The sequence below is a fragment of the Echinops telfairi genome, unplaced genomic scaffold (genome assembly GCF_000313985.2).
Source record: "Echinops telfairi isolate 266 unplaced genomic scaffold, ASM31398v2 ScPeMD7_7400;HRSCAF=8409, whole genome shotgun sequence".
Taxonomy (NCBI): domain Eukaryota; kingdom Metazoa; phylum Chordata; class Mammalia; order Afrosoricida; family Tenrecidae; genus Echinops; species Echinops telfairi.
In genome coordinates this window covers 49,021,159-49,031,397 of record NW_022111300.1, presented here as the reverse complement: position 1 = coordinate 49,031,397, position 10,239 = coordinate 49,021,159, and positions in this window count along the sequence as shown.

Genomic DNA, 10,239 nt, shown 5'->3' with positions numbered 1-10,239 from the left:
AGGAGAGAGAGAGAGAGAGAGAGAGAGAGAGAGAGAGAGATGGCTTTCTACGCTGGTAAAGGGTTACAGCTTTGGAAACCCCCAGGGGCAGTTCTGGCCTGTTCTGTCAGGGTCACTATGAATCAGAATTGACTTGGTGGCTGTGAGAACAGTGGTGCAAAGAAAAGGTCCCCACTGGGCTCTGGCCAGGCCCTGCAGTCATGTGCCAGGCTCTTTTCAGGGGGGGCTTGGGTAAACGGTGAGGTATCCCCCTGTGCTGTGTGTGAATCGCGACACACGGCTAACGTCCTACTTCAAGTCTTCACACCCTGCTGTGGGGATTCCTCTAGTCCTTCCTCTCAAATAAGCAGGGGCTCACATATTGGACTCCAGAGTCAGCAGTTCAAATCCACCAGTCACTCGCTCCGTGGGTGAAAGACGAGGCTGTCTGCTCCAGGAAATATGTGCAGTCAGACACCCGAAGGGCCCTTCTCCTCTGTCCTAGACGGTCACTATGATTCAGAATTGATTCAACGGCAGAAGGTCTGGAGCCAGTGAGGCTGTCAAGCACCTGGCTAGTCTGAAGTGACATGTGCTCCAAGTGGAAGGCGCATGACAGATTTCAAAGACTTTTTGCCATTTTAAAACAGAAAGGACATTGTGTGTCCAGAATGTACCAGGTGAACTAGTAATACGTTTAATATATTGGTTCAATAAAATACTCAAAGTTTATCTCACCAGCTTCCTTTTCCTGTTTTCACGTGGTCCCTTGACTTTCTTGAAATGGCAGGATGGGCCCCGACTTGTGGGTTGCAGCAGGACCGCCCTGCTCTGCGGAGCTCCAAGCACTTTTCCTCTCAACCGGAGAACAAGCATTGTAGCCCAGATCGTCCTTCCCGCCCTCAGGCAGCACCGGGTCTGTCCTTCTTCCGGCCCTCGGGCAACTTCCTCTGACCACGTCCACGAGGCTTCACAAGGTGGCCCAGTGGTTCAGCCCTGGGCTGCTCCCTGAAAGGCCGATGGTTCGAAACCATCAACCACTCACTCAACGGGGAAAAGATGTGGAGGTCAGCTCCGTCAAAGACACTTAACCAAAACCCTGAGTCAGCACAAGGCAGGGTCGAACGTCCCTGGCGGGTCCCAAGACGGTAGCTTGTAAAGGAAGGATCCCTGGTGTTGCAGGGGTTCGAAACCACCACCTCCGGAGCTGTCTCCTGCCCTAAAGAAGGACAACAAGGGGCAGTTCTTTAGGGCCGCTATGAGTCAGCATCGACTTGATGGCGATGAGTTTGCTTGGGCGTCTGTTTATGGGAGTGGCAGGCCTCGTCTCCTTATCCAAGGGTGATGGTTTTGAACTGCTGACCTTTCGGATCGCAACCCGACGCATAATAACCACGGTACCCCCAGGGCTGCTGCTCTGTAAACATAACAGTCCTGAAAACCCTTTTCCATCCCATAGGGTCTCTGGGAGTGGGGATTGACTCAAACCGAAGAAACCAAGCTGCTTACTTTGCAAATCCCTTTGCAGGTGTGTGGTGAAAATGTAGTTCTCACGAGTGGCCAGTAGAGGGGGCGCACACCTTACCTTAAGTAAAAAGCAAAACCGAAACTGTCCACAAACTCACCGCCATGGCGTTCTCGGATGTTCAAGACCGTAAATCTTCACCAGACTGGGAAACTAATTGTTTCACTCTTTGGAATTCATTTTAATCAACTCTACATAGTTAACTGACCAATACAGATGGAACTAAAGAAGAAAAATAAAATGCATCCGTATTGAGTGTGAGAACGTTCTGCAGATTTTAACATTGGTTTTGTATTGGGGGTCGCCCCCTAGAAAACTGATGAGGATGGTCATAATTAAAGGGAGCAGTGGTACTTGAACTTCTCATCTTTGGATCTTATTTCCTTAAACCCTTGGAATGACAACGCAAAATACCGGCCGTGCACCTTTCTGACCACGGCCGCTGCGGAGTAAAACTCTGAAACTTCCGGATGTCGTGACTTCATTTAGACAGGGATGCACTTTATGGATGAATATTTTATGCCACGAACGAGGCCCTTTGTCGTTGGCATAAAATATTCACAGGAAAAGGATGACTTCCTAGGCAATCGTTAATGCCCTGCCACCATCAGATGTTCTACATTGCAAAAGCTCGGGTGAAGCCAGTTGCCCGCGGGTGCTCCTTCTGTTTGGAACCTCCCGGAAACATTTGGGTGATCGTCATTGTCGTCGTTGTTGTTGTCAGTTGTCATCACACTGGTTCCTACTCGAGGTGAGCCACGTGTGCAGAGTAGAACGGCTCTCTGGGGGGGTTGCTGCTCCCAGGGCATCCTCCCAGGGTCCTCGAGAAGAGGAAGTTGGTCAAGGAGGTGGACTGACACAGTGGCTACCACAATGCGCTCAAATACAGCTCTTGTGACTCCCGCACAGTGACGTAGGTGCTGCATCGCTGTCTCCACACTCATCCTGTTCGTGTGGCTGTCTTGTCCTGGTCTCACCAAACCAAGCTCATTGCCATTGAGCGCATTCCGTCCAAATCACAGAGCAGACGGGCCGCTTCGGCTTTCCGACGCTGTGCATCTTCAGGGAGCAGAAAGCCTCCCCTCTCTTCTCAGGAGTCGTGGGTGAGTTGCAACAGTTGACCTTACAGTCCACAGTGCTGTGAGTAACCCATTCCGTGGGGGAAACATCTTGTCCACTGCTCACGTGCCTGACCCAACACCCACACTTCTTTCTGATGCCCCCGGGGAAGAACATCTGTGCCAAGACGCTGTCCAAGACGACTGGGAAATGAGTCTTTCTGAAAAGTTCTTGGAAGAAGAACCCGCCCCCCCACCCCCAACCACAGGCTGGCACCGCACACTGCCTGCCTCTGCACACACTGGGGCTCCTAGCTCTGTGCCCTTGAGAACCTGGCCTCCCCTGCCTGACCCCAGGCAGGACCAGCTGAGGCAGGTGGACCTCGGCAATCATACCCTTGGGGTCCAGACCATTGCAAGGAAGTGCACCGATAGCAATCAAAGAAGGCCCATGAACGTGTTTGTCCTCAGCGCCTACGTTATGATCCCATGAGACTACGCTCTAGTAAGTGTGCTAGGAACAAGTTTGAAAGATTGCGAGAGTGAACAACGTGGGCCACCAAGACAGGAAGTGACGCATGCTGTCGGAAGAAAATGGCAGCGGCAGACTTGCTTGATGCAGGTTGCCACCCACTTTCGGTTGGTAAAAAGAGGACACTGCCTGGGAGGAACCCTGGTGGCGTAGTGGTGGAGCTTTGGGCTGCTAACTGAAAGGTCAGCAGTTCGGAACCACTATCTGTTCCTCGGGAGGAGGAGGAGGCTTTCTCATCGCCGAAGGCGTTACAGTCTCGGATGCCCACAAGGCCAGTTCCACTCTGTCGTTATGGTCACTATGAGTCCGAGGGGCGGGCGTTTTGTTTTGGGGGGAAGCATTACAAAACAAGGTGAGCCAGGCCAGGCCCCTCCGGAGCAGTCTCCTTCCTCCACTGCAGTGGGCGCAGCACAGCCACACTCCCCACCAGACCAAGCCAAGCCAGTCGTCCTGAAGTCCATTCCGACTTAGTGTGTCACAGCCCAAGCACCATTTTCTACAGATGGAATCTCTCCAAAGTAGATACTCAGGCGTTTCTTCTGAGGCACCTTCTGTGTGGATTGGAACCGCTGACCTTTCAGTTGGTCACCGGGCATTTAACCATATGAGCCGCCTAGGGGCTCCTCTCTTCTCCTCACACAGACCCTATGCGGCTCACCCAGTGAGCCGTGACTGGGGGGTAACTTGGAGAACGGGGACTGCACCCTCTGCAAGGGTCTCCAGGGGAACCTTGGACTCTGGAGCCACTACATGCCCATGTTTTAACCTCCCCCAGAAGTCTTGGGTCCAATGACAGCAAACGGCGGGTGCTCAAGAATGGAAAGTGTCCACGGAGTTGAACGGGGTTCCCGAATGAAGCATTACCGTGTAGAAGTTTGCACTTGAGGTTGATCACTGCGGGTGCCCAAGAGACGCCGGGAGGGACAGACATCCACGAGGCTCTGTGTTTGCCTGGAGGTCAGGGGTAGTGACTATCCTACGGTGCCCGCTGCGTGACAACCACGCAAGCCCTCAGAGAAAGGGGGGATACCAGGGAGCACGGTGAAGAACAGCCAAGAGAGAATGACTTGGATACAAGTGCCAGGCTGAGATGCGGCTCCGTTCAATCTGCACATTAGCCCTGCCAGGGAACTGCAGCATGGCCAAAGCCGGCCTCATTGCGCATGGAACCCGTGGGAAGGGAGTATCAGCTTCATCTGAGCGGGAGAGGTTTACAAAGGTAACACCTGAACCCCTTGCACATCCAAGGTTGGGGTCCATGAGCACATGTTCCTAAAATTTCACACCGGGCAACCTACACAACAAAAGATAGCATTGTGCCTTGTCCGCCCAGGTGAAGCCCTGGTAGCTCATTATGAAGGCCATTTCACCTCCGCTGGGGACAAGGCTCCGCTCTGGCACCAAGCAGTTCCTAGAGATGAAAACAGATGACACTCCCTATCACTGGGTGTCCCCTTGATGCGAGGCATCATAAAGCATCTGCTTTAGCAGCGTGGAAAGTAGGAACAACGTGTTCGGTTTTAAAGAGAAGAACAAGGCTTCAGAGCCTTAAGTACCGATCCCTGGGTCTTACTCCAAACCCTCAAGTGCTTTCTGTGACACCAGCATGCCTCTACACATTTGAGGGAAGGCAAAGAGACAAGGCTTCGCATCCACAAGAATTCCAGGTCATATAGTTCTGCTCAGAGGGACCGGTGTCAAACAACAACAGACAGGCCCCAGGGCAGCTCATGAGCATCACAGAGAAGCAAACGAAAGACAAGTGAACCTGAGTGGCGCCCCCCATGGTCACAATGCAGAGTGTATACCTGGGTCTTCTGATTCAAGCATGCCACCTTTCACAGACGGCCCTCTCCACCCAGGAAGCAAGGCCATGTAGCTGTTGAGTAGAAGAGTTGGGATTAGATCTTAGGTCTTCGGGACGCCAAAATCAGACAGTTCTTTCCACAAGGGGCAGACACGGGCCATTAAAAATGCAACTTCAGTGGTTGGTCCTTAGAAAACACATTTGTGTTGTAACACCCATTCGTTAGGCGAGCAGTGGACAATGCTGTCTTGTTCCACCCCCTCCCTCCCACTCCCCACTCTGGGAATTTAGAAGGAGCTTGGAGGGCTAGGTGCTGTTCACATAATCGTCAACTCAATCTAGATGTTGGTTGACGTATTATCTCTTGGATCAATTACTTGATATTTTACACTCCAACATCTTCAAAGAGAACCAACCTCTCAGTAAGTTAATGCTTCCATCTCCCTTCAAGGTATATATTTTCGCTGACCCAAATCTACCCCTTGGGGGTTCTTATATAGCCCCTTTTCTGGAGTGGCCAGCACAATGCGACTACTCTGTTCTCGGGGGCTGGCCCTTGCCTTGATAGGGGTCATGTGCTTTTTCGTTTAGGAGGGAACCTGAACCTTTTGTTTCTACAAAGTCCTGCTGTGGAAAAGAGGTCCTAAAACATGAAGCGTGAACGCTGTACCTGGCCTGAATGATAAATTAAAGACATTAGAAGCCAACGCGAGCTCCCTCCTGAGGTTGTACTAGCCCTGTCATTTCACAAAACCACGATGACGGCGAAGGTGCCTTTATGACCACTTCTAGCCATCATCCACACCCGACTGGATGGATCTGACCCAGTGCTTCCTTGGAGTCGGATGGGGAAGCCACTGAACTCTCTAAGAGGCGCTGAAGACGGAATTTTCCGGTGGAAAACACAGCCATTTTGGAAGTTAAAAAAATGCATATCATTGGGCAGCAGTTCCTCTTTGGAGCCATTTGTCTGGCATGGAATAGCTTATTTTCCTAGGATGACCTTAGAATATAATCTGGTAATGAGATCATTGAGCTTGACTGCAGGGAAGTTAAATGACATTATTGAATTGGCTGTGGTTTTAGCCTGTCCTTACTCTCTCAAAGTGGAATCTGGCCAAGATTATGAATAAACCGTTGAACTTACAACACTTTCATTTTGTGATTTTAATTTGAATAATTTGAAAGGACACTTCTCCTTGGTAGCATGCGGTGGGTTTCTATGAACAAATGCAAATTCCCTCCTCTCACTATATTGTTCCGGTCCGAGTGCTTCTTTCATTTCGTTTTGGTTTTTCTTTTTTCATTGGTCATATGTTGAAATGACAGTATTTGTCCCCTTCTTTCTCCTCCTCTCCCTCCCCCCACCCACCAGCCTCCACATGGCCTTCAAACTCTGCTATTTTTGCGTGAAAACCACTTTTCTTGTTTTGTTTTTTATTTCTTTTATAATAATAGCCTCACGCAGTATTTGTCATTTATGAGACTAACTAACGTTGCTGAGCATAATGTCTTCCAAATGTGTCCTGTCATGAGTCGTCAGACATCTTTTTCATTGTGCTTGAGCGATGCAGAATAGCTCACTGCCCACATGCATCAGAACTTACTTCTCCACTCCTCCACAGATAGGGCAGTTTGATTGTCTCCTCTTTTTGCTATTGTGATAACCATGGATAAATATGGCCCTAAAACAGGAACAGTGGGATAAATATTAAATATGTGCATATATCTGTTTGTGTTTTACTCTTTATTTCTTTGGGGTATACACCAAGTAGAGAAATTGCCGGGTCATAAGGTATGTGTTAGTCTGCGTAGACTAGAGAAACAAATTCATAGACACTCACATATGTGTAAGAAAGACCTGATATACAAGAGCAATTGAACATTGAGAAACCAGCCCAGTCCAGATCAAGTCCATAAGTCCGATAGTAGCCTATATGTCCGATACCAAACTATAAAGTTTCTTCTTCAGATTCACGAAACACATGCAATGACACCGAATGCAGGAAGATCACAGGCCAGTGGGTGGGAAGTCTTATGGATCCAGTGGCAGCAGAAGCATGTCAGTGCTGGCAGGGGTCTCCACATGGCTTCTCCAGCTCCAGCGGTCTGGCTCCATCAGCCTTTCTCCATGTGTATTCTACACAGGGATGTCTCAAAGGGAGTGAGCATGTGTCCCACCTCCAGCGACCTATTTATCTCCTCAGCGCCTCCAAGTGAGGCCATCAAGCTACTACCTGATTAACAGGCCAGATTCCACCCCTTCACTCTGAATCCTCAAATTGACACCAGATTATGTAACTACCACAAGGTATTTCTGTTTGCTTATATTTAGGGAAATGCCCTACTGTTTTCCATTGTGGTTATACAATTCTGCAGTCCCACCAGCAGTGTATGAGTGTTTCAACCTCTCCACATCCTCTCCAGCATTTGGTATTTTCTGTTTTGTTGCATTTTTGTTTGTTTGTTTGTTTGTTTGTTTTGTTTTGCTATCCGTGCCAGTGTGAGGTGGCATCTCAACCTTGTTTCAATTTGCATGTTTCTTATAGTTAATGATTATACGCATTTCTTGTTAAGATTGTTGGCTGCCTGGATGTCATCTTTGGTGAACTGTCTGTTCATATCTTCAGTTCATATTTTAATTAGATTATGTTTTCCTTATTGGGATGCTGTAGCTTTTTATAGATTTTCAAAATTAGCCCTTTATTTGATATATCATTGCCAATTTTCCCCCCGGACCTATTTGCATTCTTTTGATAAAGACTTTTGAGGTCAATAAATTTCACATTTTAGGAGGTCCCAGTCCTTCAATTTGGGGTGTATTTTTCATTATGTTTGGTAATGAGCTTATGTTTCGTATTAGGGCCCTTAAGCTTGTCCCTACTTTTTCATTGATGAGTTTTATGGTTGTAGAGTTTATGTCTTAGAAGTACAAACAGAATGGACAACAAGACTTCATCTCACGTACTTTGGACATGTAATCAGAAAAGACCAGTCCTTGGAGAAGGACATCATGCATACTAAAGTAGGGAGGCAGCAAAAAGGAAAGACCCTTGACAAGGTGGACTGACAAAAAGGCTGCAACAATGGACAGAAACATCGGAACAATTGTGAGGATGATGCAGGGCCTGGCGGGGTTTCCTTCTGTTATACAACCTTGCTGGCATCCAACAACAACAACAACAAGGTTTATGTTTAAGTGTTTCATTTATCTTGAGTTCATTTTTTAATACGCTGTGAAGTATGGGTTCTATTTCATTTATTTTCCTGTTTCATTTTTTCTGCATCCTTTGCGGAAAATACTATTTCCTCTCCTTATAATGTGCTTTCCTCTTTGGCTGTAATTCAAGTACTGATAGCTGCTTGGTTCTATTTCTGGGTTCTCTGTTCTAATCCATTGCCCTCTCTACCTGTTGTGTTCCAGTACCAGGCTGTTTTGATGACTGTGGCGGTGTACTAGGTTGAAAGACCTCTTACTTGGCTTCTGTTCTTTAATAGCGGTTTCCTTTTCCTCGGCAGCTTTCTTTTCTATAGAGTTAGTGATTGATTTGTCCATTTCTTTGAAGAATTGTGCTGGAATTTCTATAGGGATGGCAATGTATTTATATAGTGCTTTCAGTAATATTGACATGTTCGCTGTATTAAGATTTCCTAGCCACAAGAAGACATGGATATGCTGTGCATAGGGACCGACTTGCTGGCACCTAACATCAATATCTATGATCATGGAACGTTCTTCCGTGTATGTAAGCCTCTTTCGATTTTGTTTTCTTTTTTTTCTGATTTCTTGTTTAGTGTTTTGTAGTTTACTTTGGTTTCTCTGGGTAGGTTTATTCCTAAGAATTTCATCTTTGGGCTCACGATTGCAAATGGAATTCTTTTCTAATTTCTAAATAAAGTGGTGTTCAATTTCCATGTCATTGATCTTTGGAGGGTTTTTTTTTTTGCTTGCTTGATCTTCCTATTACTGATTCCTAATTTTATAGCATTATGATCTGAAAAGATGATTGATAGTATCTCAAAGTGTTCAATTGAGTGATGTTTCCCTTATGGTTGACACCTTGGTGCCTTAGTGGTTATGCCCTGGGCTGCTAACTGCAAGGTCAGCAGTTCAAAAACACCAGCTGCTTCACAGGAGAAAGATGTAGCTTTCTACTCCAATAAAGAGTTACAATATTGGAAACCCACAAGGACAGTCCTACCCTGTCCTATGGGATCACTGTGAGTTGAAATCAACTCAATGGTGGTGAGTTTGGATGGGCTTTTTGTTTTGTTTTGGGTTGTTTTTTATGCCTTATCAACTGACCTGTTCTGAAGTACATTCCAGGAGTGCTGGGAAGCAGTACGCATTACGCTGTTGTTGAGTCACGTGTTTTGTATATGTCTAGGCGATCAAGCTGATTGGTTGTGTTGTTTAGCTCTTCTATATCTGTGCTTGTTTTCTTTACAGCTCATCGGTCTGTCCGGGAGAGGGGTGGCAATACCCTATTCTCAGCAAGGATTGATGACGGATAAGAATTGGTATTTCCTGTTAGGAAATGTAGGCTAATGACAAAGTGCTGTCACCAAATGAGGGGGGAAAGAAGTCAAATTCTGCCCGCACACACTTGTCTTCACTGGAGCCAAATGTCAGAAGAAGGCCAAAGATCAGGTTAAATCATCCATATCGATAGGAGACCAGCTGGTAGAGTGGTTAGCGTTGGGCTGTGCTTTGCATGGTCGGCAATCTGAAACCACCGCAACTCCACCGGAGAAAGACTGGGCTTTCTACTCCAAAAACAGTGACCAGCTCAGAAACCCCGGAGGGGTCGATCTGAGTCAGCATGGACTGGGTGGCCATAGGTTGTTTGGGTTTTTGGTTTTTTTCATATGGCAGGACTCTGGTGTGTGGGCTGCATCTTTTTCTACCCCAGGGCTGCTAAGAGCTGATGAATTTCCTTGTGCAAGTTCATTCACATTCACCACGCCCCTCAGTGTGGCCCCTGTCTCCAGGGATGTTAGGGAGAAGGGCCACTGTCCACTGAGGGATTAAATTCTGTCTTGGGGGCCAGGCGAGTGTGGGGAGGAAGGAGTCCAGTTACCTATCTTTCTCCTTTCTCCCAATGCTGAGGTCCAGAGCACTGGGCAGGAGGTGTCCCGTAATGTCCTGTGGGGGCAGCCAAGGATCCACAGGATTTGGGGGGCTCCTTCCACTGCCTTCCTCCCTCTAAATCAGTGGTTCTCAACCTTCCTAATGCTGCAACCTTTTAATACAGTTCCTCATGCTGTGGTGACCCCCAACCATAAAATCAGTTTCGTTGCTTCTTCATAACTGTCATGTTACTACTCTTATGAATGA